The following is an 18,027-nucleotide window of genomic DNA, read 5'->3' as shown; positions in this document are numbered from 1 at the left end:
AGTGCGCAACTTGGCGCTGAATCTAGAAACCAGAGGAAAATAGCAGCGAAATATCTAGTCTTTGGGCAAAAGCACGCCAGAACTTCGAAAATGAACTGTGATCCGCGTAACACAGGTGTATTCCCACACATGGGGCCTCATGCAGTAAGCGACGAATATGTGAAATCGGCAAGCTTACCGATTAGCCATGTTATTGGCGATTTTCCGTCTCCGTATGCAGTAAGTGCCGAATGTTTTCAAAATGAAGCCAAAAACAAATCCGCCCACTCTCATGATGATTTGCCGATCACACACAGGTGTATCGGCGTGTGTGGCGGGGTGCTGTTAGGTTGGCCAATCAAAAATCTTGCTGAATCAGGCGAAGCAAGCATGTATTGGATAGCGCGCCATATTTAAAGGCAACGTGTACTGTTAATCATTCTCTGTGTTGTTGGGAGTGAGAGAGAGAGAGACGCACAGAGCTGGGCGATTTAATATTTGCATATTGACTGAGAGACTTGTTGTGTATTGTGAAAGCTTTGTCCTTTGTTGTTTTGTTTACATCTTTGTCTTGTTTTCTATGTGGAAGTGTTTCGTGTGATTGGCTGTACATTTGTTTTCTGTTTTTTGTGAGTGCTGTAAGTATGCCCGCAAAGCGTGGGAAGAGTGATGCTGGTGGGAGTGGGAGTGCTACTCGTGCGAGTACGCGTCAGAGTGAACGTACTGTTCAGGCGAGTGCTGTTGCTAGGAGTGCGAGTGCTGTTGCTGGGAGTGGGAGTGCTGTTGCTGGGAGTGCTGTTGCTGGGAGTGGGAGTGCTGTTGCTGGGAGTGGGAGTGCTGTTGCTGGGAGTAGGAGTGCTGTTGCTGGGAGTGGGAGTGCTGTTGCTGGGAGTGGGAGTGCTGTTGCTGGGAGTGGGAGTGCTGTTGCTGGGAGTGGGAGTGCTGCTGGTGGCTCAGTTGCTGATGGGGTGTCTGGTGGTGGCGTGCTTGCTGGTGGCCAGCTTTTGGAGTCTCTTCCATTGGAAGAAGGAGAGTCCAGTCAGCAGCAGGCAAGCTCTGAGCCTAAACGTGCTCGGAAGAAACGTGTGGAGAAGCCACGTAATCCTCGCTTCAATGACCAAGAAAATAGGGCTCTTGTCACTGGGATTCTGGAGCACTATGACAGTCTCTATGGACATTTAGTAGGTAAGTGTACCTTTCCATTTATTCTTCAAATACATGTGATCCTAGGTCATGTGAGTTTTGTTAATATGCAAATATGGGTACAGAATATCTTTCTATGTTAATTAGTGTGGAAACACATCTTTTTATCATGCGTTACAAGGACAACAAAACTCAGGCGTACAATTTGCGATAACTGCATACAATATTAATGCAACCTTGCTTACATGTATAGGTTTAGTAGTGAATGCTCAGGTGCTTCACATATTACACCTAAAACAGCATGTTTGCTTTCTCTTGGAACAGCTAGCAGTGTAGGAAACTGGTGGTTGTATTATTATGAATTAATGTCATATATTTTGTATGTTTTTCAAGCGCGGACAAGTTCATCAAGCAAAAAAGAAATGTGGGACACAATAGTAATTGGTGTCAATGCGTGTGGGAATCGTGTCAGGGTCAAGGAGAATTGTCGCAAGAGATTTGACGATATTAGGGCAAAATTAAAAAAGAAAATACAAGACCAACGCGTGCATGCTTCTGGCACTGGAGGTGGCCCGCCACCACAGCGTCTGATATTAACTCCAATGGAGGAGCTGCTTCGGGGAAAATTACTTCCCGTCGTCGTGGAGGGTTTGCCCGGTGACAGAGACATCGGAATTTATCCCTCACAATTTCCACCAGGTGAGAAATCTTACTGTACTAGGCGTGTCGTTGCTTACAGTTATTTTAAACATTTCCGCTGCTTTTTATAGTGTCTTCCCAATATAAGCATACCTACATCTATATATGTATATGTCTGTTTCTCTCTCTCTCTCTCATATATATATATATATATATATAGTGTGTCAAATTAGACATATATGTTGTAGTCCTACTAAAAGCAGTAACTAATATACCACGTTGCATTGCGTGCTCATTTGCATGTGAATTCCCACAATGCTTTGCTGCAGTGGAAGCAATTTATGGTGGGCGAAGATGGGGAACAACAGGGTAGCACACATGTGTAACACATGCTAATGAGAAATTATTACTAGCTACTGTTACAGAACATAAATATGTATAATATTAATGTGTATATTATTTATTTAACTCATACAAACACGACATTACTGCCTATTCTAATCATGCATCGAATATATTGCATGCAACGGCCTACAAACATCACTAGCACAAACAAATGTCTAGTTGTTTATTAAAAGGTCCATTTTTGCTTTATGTCATATACAGACAGCATAATGAGGCACACGTAGCATATGTTATGTCATTGTGTTCATAACTTGCACACTTCAGATGACTATTTTGCTCCTCTACCATTGTGTTAAAGCAGCTGCAATGAATATGTCATCACAGCATACACGTCAACAGAGGGGGTGGGGTTCAGCACACACCCAAATTACAGGGTCATCTTACGGTCAACTTAGTTCACACCATTTTCACCTGAAGTAATTGTAAGGTCTGCCTGATTAGGGTTTTTGGGGAAGGGAATACCGTTCTTACAACCTGACTAGCAAAACTGAAGGTAATCACACTCATTTGAAAGCTTAACTCTATGTACTAAATCCCCCAACAAGTCATTACTTATCAAACCGTACGTCACACATTCGTTCACTCATATCTATAGTTGAACTGATATCAACAACACATTATCACACACTGCATGTGTTGTGTTGTTGAGTGACAGCCACATTCAGGTGTGCCACAGCTTCTATTAATGTACCACACATATCCTCTACCAAAAACGAATCTTTTTGCTATATGACCACCTTCATGATAACCATTGTGAATGTTCATCTCATGATACTTATGTACATTATGATACTGATATGACTACACAACATATGATTTGTATCTACAAATTTAATCAATTTATCCTAACGCATTACTGCAGAAACATAGTATGTTGTATGTTAGGGAACTCAAAAGTTCTAAGTACACAGGCATGTACATTGTTATTACAACTATTTATGTTCACTTTCTCACACACATTTTCGGTTAAGGAACTGATGCTGTTAGTTACTCATAAATACAGAACATACAATAACTGTTTGTTCAATATTTACACATGTAAATGTACAACTGATGTTATTGTTATATATAGTTGCCCCTGGAGGACATGTGTCACCTGAGACAGAACAAGTGTCTTCACCTGGGTCATGCAGCTCAACACACCTAGAAGGTGGGTGTATGAGGTGGTGGCCATATAATATGTGCACTTCTATATGTTATGTTGTCATGTTCATTATTTGTTTTGCACATGTTCTTTAAATAGGATTACTTAGTGTAAGTGAAAATTTAGTTTAAGACAACATGTATTGTGTTTGTGATGTTAAGTATCATGTAGGAGTTGTGAGTTTAGAACAACTTTTCATTCATTCTTATTTCATACTGAGTCCAAACATTATTCGTAAGTCAAGGTAGTTTTTAATGGGACGTTATAAAACGTATGGAAACATGTTAGTTGTTACTTATGACACAGTATAATTACATAGTAAAACAGCAGAGATTAACATGCCATTTCATAATGTGTACATTTATTTTTAGAACATGATGATGAAGATGATGATGATGATGATGATGATGCCACTATAGACACAGAAAAGCAACCAAGTGACCATGAAGAGGTTCCCATTGAAACAGTTACACAGCCAATTCGTCCATCAAGTAACACATACGATGCAATAGTAGCTTCAGAGGGAAAAATTGTGGAAGCTGAAAATCGTCGCCATTCTGATCTGATGACAGTGCTCGAAAGGATGATTTCACTGCAGGAAGAAACGATATCACAATTGGCACATCTCCACAGAGTGTTCATTGAAGTGCCTAAACAAATGCAAAAAATAAACACGTCATTAGAAGCAATGGTTGTGCAGCAAACCCAAGCTAATTACTTGAGAATGGCTACTGTACCAAATTTCAACTTCAACACCTCACAGGCAGGATCTTTACATGCTGGTAATTTTTCACCACATGCATCTGATGTTCATTCCCCAGGTCGGAATGTTACCGGTCAAGTAGCAGACATTTCTGTGCAGGTTCCTGACGACATCTTACCGCTGCCATCTGTAGAAAATCAGGAGCTGACACCTACAAAGGAGGCGACAAAAATAAAAAACCACAAGCACTTACTACTGACCAGGAAACATGAAACGGACCAACCATGTGTTGTGCACGGTGTACCAACTTGCTCACATGTGTCACTACCCACAAGCCCTGTCGGTGAGTCACTGCCCACAAGCCCTGTCCGTGAACAGTCACTGGCCACAAGCCCTGTCCGTGAACAGTCACTGCCCACAAGCCCTGTCCGTGAACAGTCACTGCCCACAAGCCCTGTCCGTGAACAGTCACTGGCCACAAGCCCTGTCCGTGAACAGTCACTGCCCACAAGCCCTGTCGGTGAGTCACTGCCCACAAGCCCTGTCGGTGAGTCACTGGCCACAAGCCCTGTCCGTGAACAGTCACTGGCCACAAGCCCTGCCCGTGAAGTGCCAGAGGCCACAAGCCCTGCCCGTGAAGTGCCAGAGGCCACTCAAAGTGGCTCTGTTGTGCCTAAAGTTGTTGCTAAACGAAAAAGGAAAATCCAAGAGACAACAAGCAGGCCTGTTACTCGCTCTCAAAAGGAAAAAAAATAATAAATGTTATAATTCACTAAATATGTCTTTGGCCTTGTTTTGTTGACTTCAGATTATCTAATGAATATTGTATGTATGCTGAAGACTGTGTTGTTTCCAAACTTTCAAGTATGTTCTTGTACACGTGAAGTTTTGGAAATGTTAACAGTCCTAATTAATGAATAGTGTTATTAATATTGATGTATTAATCATCTGTTCAGTAATGGTCCACCAGGAGCCAGTTGCTATGTTTAGAGAAGCTGCCATTGACTTACCTGCAAAACATTGTATTTGGGTGTGTTACTTGATGTAATCATTGCATGTTAATATTATTCACATGCAATTAAAAACACACATGTATTTAACTGCAAACATCTTTCTTGTCCGTGTACAGCAGGATTAAGTGTAAAATATTACTTACCTTCACCTTGCTTGCCCATTGTAATGTTGTCCTTTAATCCTTTATGTGTTCTTGTTTCAAGAACATATCTGTGAATGTATACTAATATATATGTAGTATGTATGGATATATGTACACACACACAGTGTGTGTGTGTGTATATATATATATATATATATATATATATATAGATTTTTTGGTGATTTGTCAACCACTGTATATATATATATATATATATATATATATATAAGACCAGCCTCACACTGATGATACCCATCAAGGTTGAAACATGTATGTGAGTAGGTCTAATGGCTTTGCATCTCATCCCAGCCTCTGTTTAAAAGCTGTGTTTAAAACAGCATGCATTGGCTTGAGGATTGGCTTGTGTAATACGAGCTTGAGACAAAAGGTGGCACTGAGTGCTCATTTGCATGTCATTTCCCAGAATCCCTTGCTGCAGTGGAAGTGCTGTATGCTGGGTGACAATGGGGAAAGACAGGGTTGCAGACCTGTCTAAGACATGCAAATGAACATACAGTAATATTTACAGTTGCTATATATATATATATATATATATATATATAATTTGTACTATCTAAACTGGTATAGATGTATTTTCAGAAAACATACACTTCATGCTTCCTTGTGAAAACACAGTATTTTAATAATACAGGCCTAATGTTTGTGAACTATACTAACTGTGAGCCTATAACAGTATTGGCCTAAAACAAATGTTTATTACTTAATTCACTCATGTTTATCACCATTTAAATAGGTTTCATACAAGGCCTACTTACTGCCATCAATATGTTCTGTGTACACCTGCATTACAGAGATATTATTGGTTGTAACACTACAGGCCTTCTAAATTTAAAAAAAACCCTTGTTTGATGGTAAATCACATTTACCAGACAGGTCAATGCAATAGGCCATAAAACATTTTAAGCCTCTATTATTTAAACCTTTAAATAAATCACACCAATATAAAAATCCCTCTTTACATATAAACCCTTAAATATTGTAATATACACACACATTAAAAGTTTGGGTTTACAGACATTATATATATATATATATATCTATATATATATAGCAACTGTAAATATTCCTGTATATTCATTTGCATGTCTTAGACAGGTCTGCAACCCTGTCTTTCACCATTATCACCCAGCAAACAGCACTTCCACTGCAGCAAGGGATTCTGGGAAATGACATGCAAATGAATATACAGGAATATTTACAGTTGCTTTATGCTTTACTGTGGAGGGTTTTAGTCACTTTTTTCACCCACCATAACCTTAATAGCTATATATATATATAGATATATATATTTATGAGAGAGATATATATATATCTACATATACACACGTACTTAAACTCTGATGCAGACAGGGAGTTAACCAGACTTTCAAATAGACACAGAAATTTATGGAATTTTTTTTTTTTTTACTTTTGCAGGTGTGTGTGTATTTCATTATATGGCTGTGTAAGCACTATTTTCATAAAGTGGACAATGTTTTTTTCCTCAACCCACAATGTTTCTTAATTAAAAGTCTACAAATGTTTTGAGAAAGTAGATTAAAGTTGCTACATGTTGGTCAGTCAAATGGCTATCAGAAACCACAAATGTGAAACCAATTATTTCTAGACCTCCAATTGGTGCTTGAAACAAGGAGTACAAGTTGAAACATTGTGTGACCTTGAAAAGGATAGACACAAAATAGTTAGCATTTGAACCATTTCATTATTATGAGCAAAGAACATAGAACTGCACACATCATTTCTGATAATCTGCAATGGCTGATGATTTATGTACAAATATGCATCCACACAAGGGGTACAAACTGATGATTGCAGAAGCGATAGTGTCAAGTGCGGACCAGAAAGCCAACGTGGGACAAATCTATGATTTGATTAGAGCAAAGTATCCTTATTACCAAGAACCTGGGCGTGCGCGAAATTTTAAATCCTCAGTAAGATTCACTTTATCAACTAATGACTGTTTTGAACGTGTGCAGGATAAGCTACAAGAAAGGTATGGTTTTTGGAAGATTGCTAAGGAAAAACAATTCACCGTGGAAGACGGCACACATATTGTGCTAAATGTCATATTTATTCCTAATGCCAATAGCAATGGATCCGCTACTACTGTTCCGTGTGAATCGATACCTGCTGCAATATCTGCACCCTCCATTGCTGAAACACACATTCTACAAGAACATAACTACTATGATTTTGTACCAAGCCTTTCTGCTGCAAACGCATTCGAATGGGTACCCGAAGAAATGAACCTACCTCCGGACCAATTGTTTGAAGAAAGCAGTGGCGATTCCTATGAGCGCTTCATGGAGGAGATGTGTGTCATACAGGATTCAGCGTTTGGGTCAACCGTGGATGTAAATGCCTTGGTTTTCTGGAGCGACCAGTTGCAGGCAGACGAAGTGTTACTTCTACAAGAATGGTAAATATAACAATCGTTATGCGTTGACTCAGCGTTAAAAGTTTTTTTTTTCTAACCACCATTTTGACTTTAAATGCGTGGATACAGCATAACATTGCAGACTGCATAACATGTAGCGATCACAAACACATTGTTTCCTATTACAATATAGTAGAACCTGAAAGAGTAGCACACATTGCTCACGGAATAAATATACGTACTTTCCTATCCCTTTAAACATATTATAAACATGTTACCATAACTGTAACACACACCTGTTTTGTTATCATGCAACATCTACAAAAAACAAACCGGGTCGACCACGTATGACGTGGGACCCTTGTCATGTGCCAAGGCGTCCTTAAAAAGGATTACGGATGTAAGTCCCGCCCCCAAGCGACGTGCGCGTGTCAAAGCCTATTGGCTGTGTTGTTTTGTTATAGTTACGGTAACTGCACTGTGTCATGCGTGCGCCTCAGTGTTTGTGGGCGTACACTGGGCGTTAGCCGAATGTTAATTCAGTGGGAGGAGTGTTTGCGTGCGCTTCACGCTGGCTTAACATGACGTCACACGTATTGCATTTGCGCATTGTGTTATCGGCCGTGCTTTCTGTCCACACACGTCTGTTTAAAAAGAATACAGATGTACTCGTTTAGAACAAATGTAGTTTCGCCTTCATTGTATTTGAAATAAATATTTAATGGTTAATGCTATTTTCAACATGTATTGAACGCACAACGTACGCATTGCTTTGCGCATGCGCTAACAGTTAGTCGACCCAAGCGTGAAGTGCGTGCGCACACTAAGATGTGCGCGCACATTTTTCAGTATACAGGCAACGTTAACTTCATATACATAGTTATGCCTGCTACTAATTTAATTAACGATTACATAATGATGTACACTTGTAGTTTTAACATATAAGTGACTGACGTGTGTATCTACACAATCATATAGAGCTGTGTAACACGTTGTCACGGATACATATATAGTAAGGTGCCAACTTTGACCATCATGTGTTTGCTGTATTTCAGAGATGTCGGGGAAGATACAATCGGATCAATGTATGATTTCAGAAGAGTCTACCTTTATATGAGATGATTGTGAGGAGGAGCCACCGACTACTATACTACATATGGAACTAATTTTATATTGCTTGCAGCGCTTATTAACAAACAATTAAAAATGTGATACCCTTATGCCTATATTGCATAAGCACTTAATTAACATAATGATGTTGCAAAAGAGTGCAGCAAGAAATTTTCTTGTGTGTTCTTTAATTACTACTAACATTTTATGCCATGGTGTGTTTTATATATAACAACCATTCCCACTCTGCTAACACATTTGTGTATTCTATTGTGTAATGGAACGTATGACTGTCGAAACTATGTAACAATAATAATAATTATAATAATATGAGCATGTTCTTGTATAGCGCTGCTAGTTGTACGCAGCGCTTTACAGACACATTTTTCAGGCTGAGGTCCCTGGCCCGTGGAGCTTACAATTTATTTTTTGCCGCCTGAGGCACAGGGAGATAAAGTGACTTGCCCAAGGTCACAAGGAGCCGACACCGGGAATTGAACCAGACTCCCCTGCTTCAAACTCTCAGTGCCAGTGTGTGTCTTTACTCACTGAGCCACTCCTTCTCCCAATGTAAAGGACACTTACAACCAACTAGCCATTTCTTGTTAAAAATCTCTTGTTACATGGGTATGTTGATAAAATGGTTGGGGACTGTAGCAAATAATGTTATTGGCAAGATGTTGTGGTCCCCTACAATGCATGATGTTCTGAATATTACATCAACATCATGTAATGAAGTACGTTTATGTGTATATTTCATGTACCAAACTAACTATAGTTTACTGTGTTTATTAAACGTTCAACACATACATACTACAGTCAATATGATGATATAAGCTACCATAATAAACCTGCTGTTATCATTTGTCGGTGTTATACATGGATCATACAAAAATTGATACAGACACAAACAGTTGTCTTAAAAAGTGTGCCTATGCTAATGTGCACGTGATTGACGTTTATATTTTGAGAATACTTGATAATTATCATCATGATAATGATGAAGTGACGTCAATGACATTCCAAATATATTACCAACATTGTCATTGTGGGAAATTAGAAATGCAAAATGACAGTAACATTTTTGACACAATTGTGGTTTTGTTTACACTTTGACACTTGTTACATGTAGGTCACATCAACACACGTGTGACTTATACATACACGTGACAAATTTTAATTAATATTGACAAATAATTTGTAGCATTAATAATCACCTACATTGCTAAATATAAGATGTACCACGCATTGTTGTGATTACAGGCATTCATGCATGGAGTGTTATGATCAGTCAATTGCATCCTTGATTAATGAGCTCCCGTAAGTAAACAAATAAGTACAGTTATCCCCTTCTCTCCAAACACCTCTATATTACATTAATGGAATTTATAAGGGAACATACATTAAATGTGATGAAATGGGAGTAATCATTTTATAATACAATGCACATGAAACCTCAATAGTAGCTAAATGCATGTACATGATACAGAAAGTACATATATGTAACATTTTTCTTTTAACCAATATGTTGGGTTTTTACTTCAAATAATTATACGAATATTGAGGTAGGCACATCTTATGACAGATGTCAGCAAATATACATACCATGATCAGTCATACTGGAGATATACCTATAATGCAATGGAACAATATATAAATTGCAAACATTGACATGCCATCTTCAGTACCGTAAGCAACACAGCAAAGTGTGTATTTGGTGTTAAATGTGCAACACCATGTATATTTAATCACATTCAAAATGTAAAGCAGCCTGGTGTACACATCATATGGATGTACATGTTACACTGCAACAATAACATTGTATGTAAGCATACTGCAAGAATGAATGACTATGGCCATACTATGTGTATTGTGTTTGCATAAGGAACAACACAATGCTAAAATATTACTGCTTTGTTACCCCAGTTGTATTGACATACACACAACTAATGTACAATGGAAGAGGGATTATATAACCTGTGCAACAATAACATACCGGTGCCACATCCCTTTGTGCACACAGCAGAGAAAAGAAAGGTGTGCAACCCATATTCATCTGTGTCCTAACAGAAGGTTATATAAAAAAACATTATTGTTAATATAACATAATTAATCTATAAAAGTAGTACTAGGAACATATATGTTTTTACTTACAAGAAAAAAAGGAATTGATGAGATTCTGGCGTGTCTGGCCACCACTGGCTGTTTGTTCATTTTCAGCAGCTACATGGGTGGGATGCTCGTCTACCAAAGGCTCAGCTATGTCTGATTGTACATTGTGTCTGAGTGCAACATTGTGCAAAATGCAACAGGCAAGGATAATATCAGACACTTTTTGAGGCTTGTATAGAAGAGCCCCACCAGTTCTGTCCAGACACCTAAATCTGGTCTTGAGTAGGCCAAATGTCCTCTCTATAACAGATCTTGTAGAGATATGGGCTGCATTGTACCTCTCCTCTGCTTCAGTTTGAGGGTTTAGCACCGGAGTCAAGAGCCACGGCCTAATTCCGTATCCTGAGTCACCTATAATCAATGGAGCACACATAAGCTTACATTAGTGATAAGATTCTACAATGACAACATTCCTAAAGAAAAATGTGTTTTGTGTTAGAACATCTAAATCTGTACTCACCCAGCAGCCAACCATGTTCAAAATGTCCCTCTTCGAACGCATGGAAGACTGAAGAATTCCTCAGGATAGAGGAATCGTGACTGGAACCAGGGAATTTGGGTACCACATGCATTATCCTCATCGTGGCATCACATACCACCTGTACATTGAGTGAATGGTAGTGCTTACGATTGCGGTAAACATGCTCACTCTGACTAGGTGCAATCAAAGCAACATGTGTGCAATCGATTGCACCCAGCACACATGGTATCCCTGCTATATTATAAAAGCCAGTCCTGACTTCCAGCCACTCTGTCGCCTCTGTAGGAAAATGAATATAATTCCTAGCGCGTCTATTGAGTGCATAGAGAAACTGGGTAAAGGCCCGCGAGAATGTAGTTTGCGAGACCCCGCCCACTATGCCCACAGTTGTCTGGAATGACGCGGAAGCAAGATAATGTAATGAGCACAGCATTTTAACAAGCCCAGGGACTGCACGACCTCTGGCTGTCAAAAAATCTAAATCTCCCCTTATCTCCTCATAAAGAGATAAGATTGCTGCTGAACTCAAACGATAGCGACTTACTATCTCCTCCTCACTCATCCCATCTAACAGGGTTCTCTCCCTGTACACACGCGGACGAGGCACAACTTGTCTCCTCTGTCTTCTCCTCTGATCTCCTGTCGCTCTACCTCTCCCTCGGCCTGTCCCTCTCCCTGTCCCTGTCGTATCCGCGTGCCTGTCCCTGTCACTGTCCCTGGCTCTGTCCCTCCCTTGCCCTATGTCATTCTCTTGATCAGCAAGCATGTCATGGAAAAGAATGTTCCTCCGTCTCCTAAACAATCGCAACATTTTGAAATGAGTAGCTGTGAATGAGCAGGTAATGGGCGTCCTTTAAATAGGTATGTGATGATGTCAGGTGACATAGTAAAATGCAAGGTGTTACATTAACATATTAAAGTACTTCTGTCCCAAGCTGTCTGCAGTTGATCTTAGAAGTATTTGTTCTGTGTATTCTGCAGGGAATCATGATATTTGACAATGATGTCACGTGAAGCTTTGTACAAACATTGCTTGAAAATAATTAGTTTAATGTGCAATGCATGTAACACTTCTGAACGCAACAGTCAGTCATGTAATTAGACAAAAAGCCTGAGATTGACGTGGAAAATGTTTGCTGCAACATGTGTAATTAGCCATGTTATTGTCACATGTTGACAACAATGAATTGTCGTGTGCATATGCATGCATTTATGTAATGAGGATAGTTGCTATAGAATCAGTTTGAAAGGTGTCACAATGATTAATTACTGTAGATGTGTGTAGAAGTTAGGTTGAAGTGCTTGTAATGCAACGTGTACAATGTAAACATGCAATGTGATTGAGTGTCCAATAAGTGACGTCATGAAAAAAGGGAGGACCCAAAAAGTACATGTAAACATGAGAAGAAAGATGTACATGAACGTTTCAAGATGCGTTACACATTACAAGCATTGTGTAATGTAAAGCAACATGAATATACGGTTTATGTGTTAGATGTGTGACATGTGTAACATCATATAAATAATTGTCGCTCAGTTCAGTAAAATGTGTGATATGATGTGAGGTTCTCCTTTAAGAGTTAAGTATAGGATTTTCCCTTGACACATCATCACATGATGAGTAATGTGACACGCAAATGATGAAAACATCTAAAAGTACAATGTTATGCAAATAATACACGTCAGCTGTGACACAATGCAGGGAATGCCCCCCACACTGTAATGCAAATCACCTTTGTATTGTGAGCAATGAAACGTAAACAGTACTATACTGTTATACGTCCCCGCTCCATTGACTCCATTGATGTACAGAAAAGTTTTTTTTTCTAAGTGCCGTTCCGGCAGCCTTAGCGATCGTTCTCCCCTCCAATTTGCCAACTTTAGTTGGCGGGAGAAATTGGCCATAACATCTCAATTTCCTAGTGCCGATCAGCCCCGATAAGCTGATTTTGGTACTTGAATCCAGCCGATTTAAAAAAGTGGCGATCAGTGCCGAAAACAAGCTTATCGGCAGCCGACTGGCCATAACAAAATTATCGGCTACGAAACCTGCCGAAATCAAGCACTTATCAGCGCTTACTGAATCTCAAACCCAATTTTGGCTATAAAATGCCGAAAAAATCCTTATCAACGCTTACTGCATGAGGCCCATGGTCCCTATCTGCGATTGGGGGGGAGAAGGTGTGTTATATTTGGAGGCGCTGCTGAGATATCAGACCTGGGGTGCTCTATTCAAGTCAAAATGTAGCTGTTGCATTCACCAGCATGTTCTCCCCGTCTAAGCAACAAGTGCGCGACTTGGCGCTGAAACTAGAAACCAGAGGAAAATAGCAGCGAAATATCTAGTCTTTGGGCAAAAGCACGCCAGAACTTCGAAAATGAACTGTGATCCGCGATCAGAAACTATAGAGACTGGGACTCTGTTGATATGAAAGATTTCTTTCACATAGATGTCTGCTAGGGTAGCAGAATTAGGGAGACCTTTAAGTGGTATAAAATGAGCTTGCTTAGAAAATCTATCTACAATGACGAGGATGGTAGTCATACCGTTAGAGAGTGGAAGTTCGACAATGAAGTCCATAGAAAGGTGTGTCCACAGACGATCCAGAATAGGCAAAGGGCGGAGCAGACCAAATGGCTTGTTGCGAGTACTGGCAGAACAGGAACTGACAAATTCTTTAATGTCTTTCAGCATGTTTGGACACCAAAACGTGCGTCTGTTTAGCTTCGTGGTTCTCTTGGTACCTTGGTGACCGGCAGATTTAGAGTGGCCCCACTCGAGGATTTTTTGGTGGAATATTGGAGCGGCATACAAGCACCCCTCCGATGCGTGTCAAAAATGAGTGTTTGAGACTCCAATATCAGATCCAGTACGTCAAAGGAATTAGCCGAAAGGATACTTAGAGGGAAGAATACTCTCAGGAATATCTTCAGATTTCTCTTCACTGACGAATTGACAAAACAAAGCATCGACCTTCAGATTCTTGGTACCAGGAATGTATGAGATGAAGTAATTGAACCTTGAGAAGAAGAGGGTCCAACGGGCTTGACGAGAACCAAGACGGCGAGCACTTTCAATGTACAATACGTTTTTATGATCTGTAAGGATTGAGATAGGGTTTTTGGTACCTTCCAGGAGGTGTCTCCATTCTTGTAGGGCAAGTTTAATGGCCAAAAGTTCTCTATTCCCAACATCATAATTTTGTTCTGCGGAAGAGAATTTCTTAGAGAATAACCCACAGGGGTGCAACTTATGTTGAGGGGATCAACTTTGAGAGAGTATGGCTCCTGCTCCAATATCTGAGGCATCTACCTCCAAAGTGAAAGGGAGAGTAGGGTCAGGATGACGTAAGATTGGAGTGGAAACAAAAGCCCTTTTTAGAGAGTCGAAGGCTAGGCATGCTTCGGGGGGCCAAGAAGACGGGTCCGCTCCTTTCTTAACGAGGGCAGTAATGGGAGAGAAATTACGGTTAAATTTACGATAATAATTGGCGAAACCAAGGAAGCCTGAATCACCTTGAGAGAAGTGGGTTGGGGCTAGGCATGCTTAGGGGGCAAAGAAGACGGGTCCGCTCCTTTCTTAGTCAGGGCAGTAATGGGAGCCACAATGGCAGATAAATTATGGATATATTTACGATAATAATTGGCGAAACCAAGGAAGCCTGAATTACCTTGAGAGAAGGGGGTTAGGGCCAATCTAGAACGACTTTAAGTTTATCAGGATCCATAGCGAACCCGGTATCAGAAATAATGTACTCTAAGAAAGATGTTGAGGTCTGGTGGAACATACATTTTTCCATTTTGGCATAGAGATGGTTCTCGCGCAGCCGAGAAAGGACTAACTTAGTGTGCTGAATATGTTCCGAAAGGGACTTAGAGTAGATGAGAATCTCATCAAGGTACACAATGACGAAAATGTTAAGGACATAACGAAAAACTTAATTCACGAACTCCTGGAAAACCGCACGTGCATTACAAAGTCCAAAGGGCATAACTAAATACTCGTAATAGCCGTCGCGTCTATTAAAGGCCGTCTTCCATTCGTCTCCTTGTCATATACGTATAAGATTTATAAGCCCCACGGAGGTCAAGCTTGGAGAAAATGGTAGCACCTTACAGGCGGTCGAAACGTTCAAAAATATGGGGCAAGGGGTAGCGATTCTTCAGAGTAATCTTGTTCAACCCTCTGTAATCTATACACGGGTGAAGTGAACCATCCTTCTTCTTAACGAAAAAGAAACCTGCTCCGGCAGGGGAAGTAGAATTTCTTATAAAGCCCTTCTTTAAATTCTCTTGAATATATTCGGACATGGCCTTAGTCTCCGGAAGAGATAATTGATAAGACCTAGCTTTGGGAAGGATGGCACCAGGCAAAAGATCAACAGGGCAGTCAAAGGGACGGTGAGGGGGCAGAACCTCAGAACGAACCTTATCGAAGACGTTAAGAAACTCTAAATATATAGCAGGAAGAGAAGGTTTGGCAGGTTTGGTGGTCTCTAGGCCGGCAACGACTTGCACGGGGGCATAAAAGGGCTCTTAGCGATTGGACCCCACTGTATAGGTTTATTATCAGTCCAATCAATCTGAGGATTGTGGCGTTGGAGCCAAGGTAGACCCAGGATTACCTGCACTCCATGGGAGTGAATTACGTCCAAGGAGATCTTCTCTTTATGACCATCCTTCGTGGAGATGGAAAGAAGAACTGTCTCAAAAGAAATGAAGGCTGGCTGGAGAGGTCTTCCATCAATGGCCTCGAGACCGACGGGCACGGACTTCTGAGTCATAGGGATGTTGTGCTTGTTGGTGAAATCCTGGTCCACAAAATTTCCCCCAGACCCGGAGTCGACAAAAGCAGACGCGGATACTCTGAAACCAGGACCCTCGAGGAAGATTGGAAGCATAATCCTTTTCGGTAGTCTTCCCTTTATAGGGGGAGAAGAAGAAATTGTACCCAATGTGATTCCCCCATACTTTATTGTGTGTTGGCGTTTCCAGGCTCCGTAGGGCAACGGTGCACCAGATGTCCAGGTAGACAGCAGTAGAAACACAGGCCCTCATTCTTCCGGCATTGTTTTTCGGAACAGGAGAATAAATGACTTTCTAACTGCATGGGTTCTGGGGCCTCAAGAGCTGGGAGAGTAATAGGAGTAGGACTGCGGATAGGAGGCATAGGAGTGAGAGAGCGAGCATGATGGTGTTCAAGCCGCCTTTCCTGCAGGCGTTGACCCACCCTAATACATACAGCTATCAGGTCCTCTAAGGCGGGAGGTCTTTCCTGAGCAGCTAACTCATTCTTCAGAGTCTCCGAAAGTCCTTGCCAGAAGGCTGCGGATAAAGCCTCATCGTTCCAGCCCGTCTCCGCAGCAATGGTCCGGAACTCCAGAGCATACTTAGCAACAGATCTATGAAACAAAGAAGATGCAGCAGTAAATTTACGACCAGGGGTATCAAACCCGTTTAAATTCTTTCTTGAAATTAGCAACATTTTGGGTAAGTTCGGGTCTCTGCTCCCAGATGGGAGAAGCCCAGGTCAATGCATCGCCAGTCTGGAGTGCAATAATATAAGCCACTTTAGCTCTGTCGGAAAAGAAGCGAGAAGGGGTTAATTCAAATTGAATATCACATTAGTTTAAGAATCCTCGACACCAATGTGGGCCACCAGCATAGCGATTGGGAGTTGGGAGACGTGGTTCCAGAGGTACATTGGGCTCTGTACTAGAAGGGGACAAGGTCGAAGGCCTGAGAATGCGAGACTGAGACTGGTGGAGCGAAATGGTGGCGACTTTTTGGGCCAAGGAGGTAACTTGGTTATCCAAATACTGGAAATGCACGAAGATGGAGGATAGGGCTGGGCCCACCTCAGGGGGGTCTGTTTGTAGGGCTCAGCACACTGAAACGCTCGCACTGCCCACAAACAAGAAAAGACCCCGGCACTGAGGTGGGACAGTATAACACCACGCACCAGCAGCAGCGGAGGCGTGCCTGGAAGGTAGTTAGTTTAGCGTTGCCGTGTCTGGGTTGGAGAGTGTAGGAGATGTGGTATACTTGCCGAGTTCTTGGATAGGAGAAGGCAGGATAGTAGGGGTCCGTAAGCCGTGGTCTGGGATTGTAGAGAGCAGCATGGCCCGAGTCCGTATGCCGTGTTCAAGGGTAGGAGAGATCGCCGTAGTCGACGGCATGCCAAAGTCCAAAATCCAGAAGGTTCCACAAACAAGCCGAGTAGGTACACAAGAGGTTAACTGCAGAGAGCACTGCACAACAGAAGTGAGCTTCACAAAGCTACATAGGATTATGCTGAGCAAAGCATGGGAGGAAGCAGGAAGTGAAAAGAGAAACTAAACTACAACCAAGCGCTCAACCTATTGTGAATTGTGTGTATAGTGAAATGGTATATACAACAAGTGAAACAAAGATAAACATAAAATAATGTGACAATAAAAAGTGTGTTAAACGTATTAAGGATAACCACTATATGATATAGACCCCACACCATCAGATTAGGGGAGGGTATGGGAATGGGCTGCCCAGGACTATAAACAAGCTATTCCATATAGCTGTAAACCGAAATGTTAGTACAGAGAGCAAAGTCCTTGGCGCACTATCAAGTGCATTAACCTGATAAATTAGTCCTGTTTGTTGAAGAACTAGTTGGAAAGTGTCCACAGTCTGACTTCCTGGTTTTCTTCTGAAGTTTGTT

Source organism: Ascaphus truei, chromosome 2 (assembly GCF_040206685.1).
Source record: "Ascaphus truei isolate aAscTru1 chromosome 2, aAscTru1.hap1, whole genome shotgun sequence".
In the NCBI taxonomy this organism is placed as follows: Eukaryota; Metazoa; Chordata; class Amphibia; order Anura; family Ascaphidae; genus Ascaphus; species Ascaphus truei.
The sequence above is the reverse complement of the archived record's forward strand: the minus strand, read 5'-3'. Positions refer to the sequence as shown.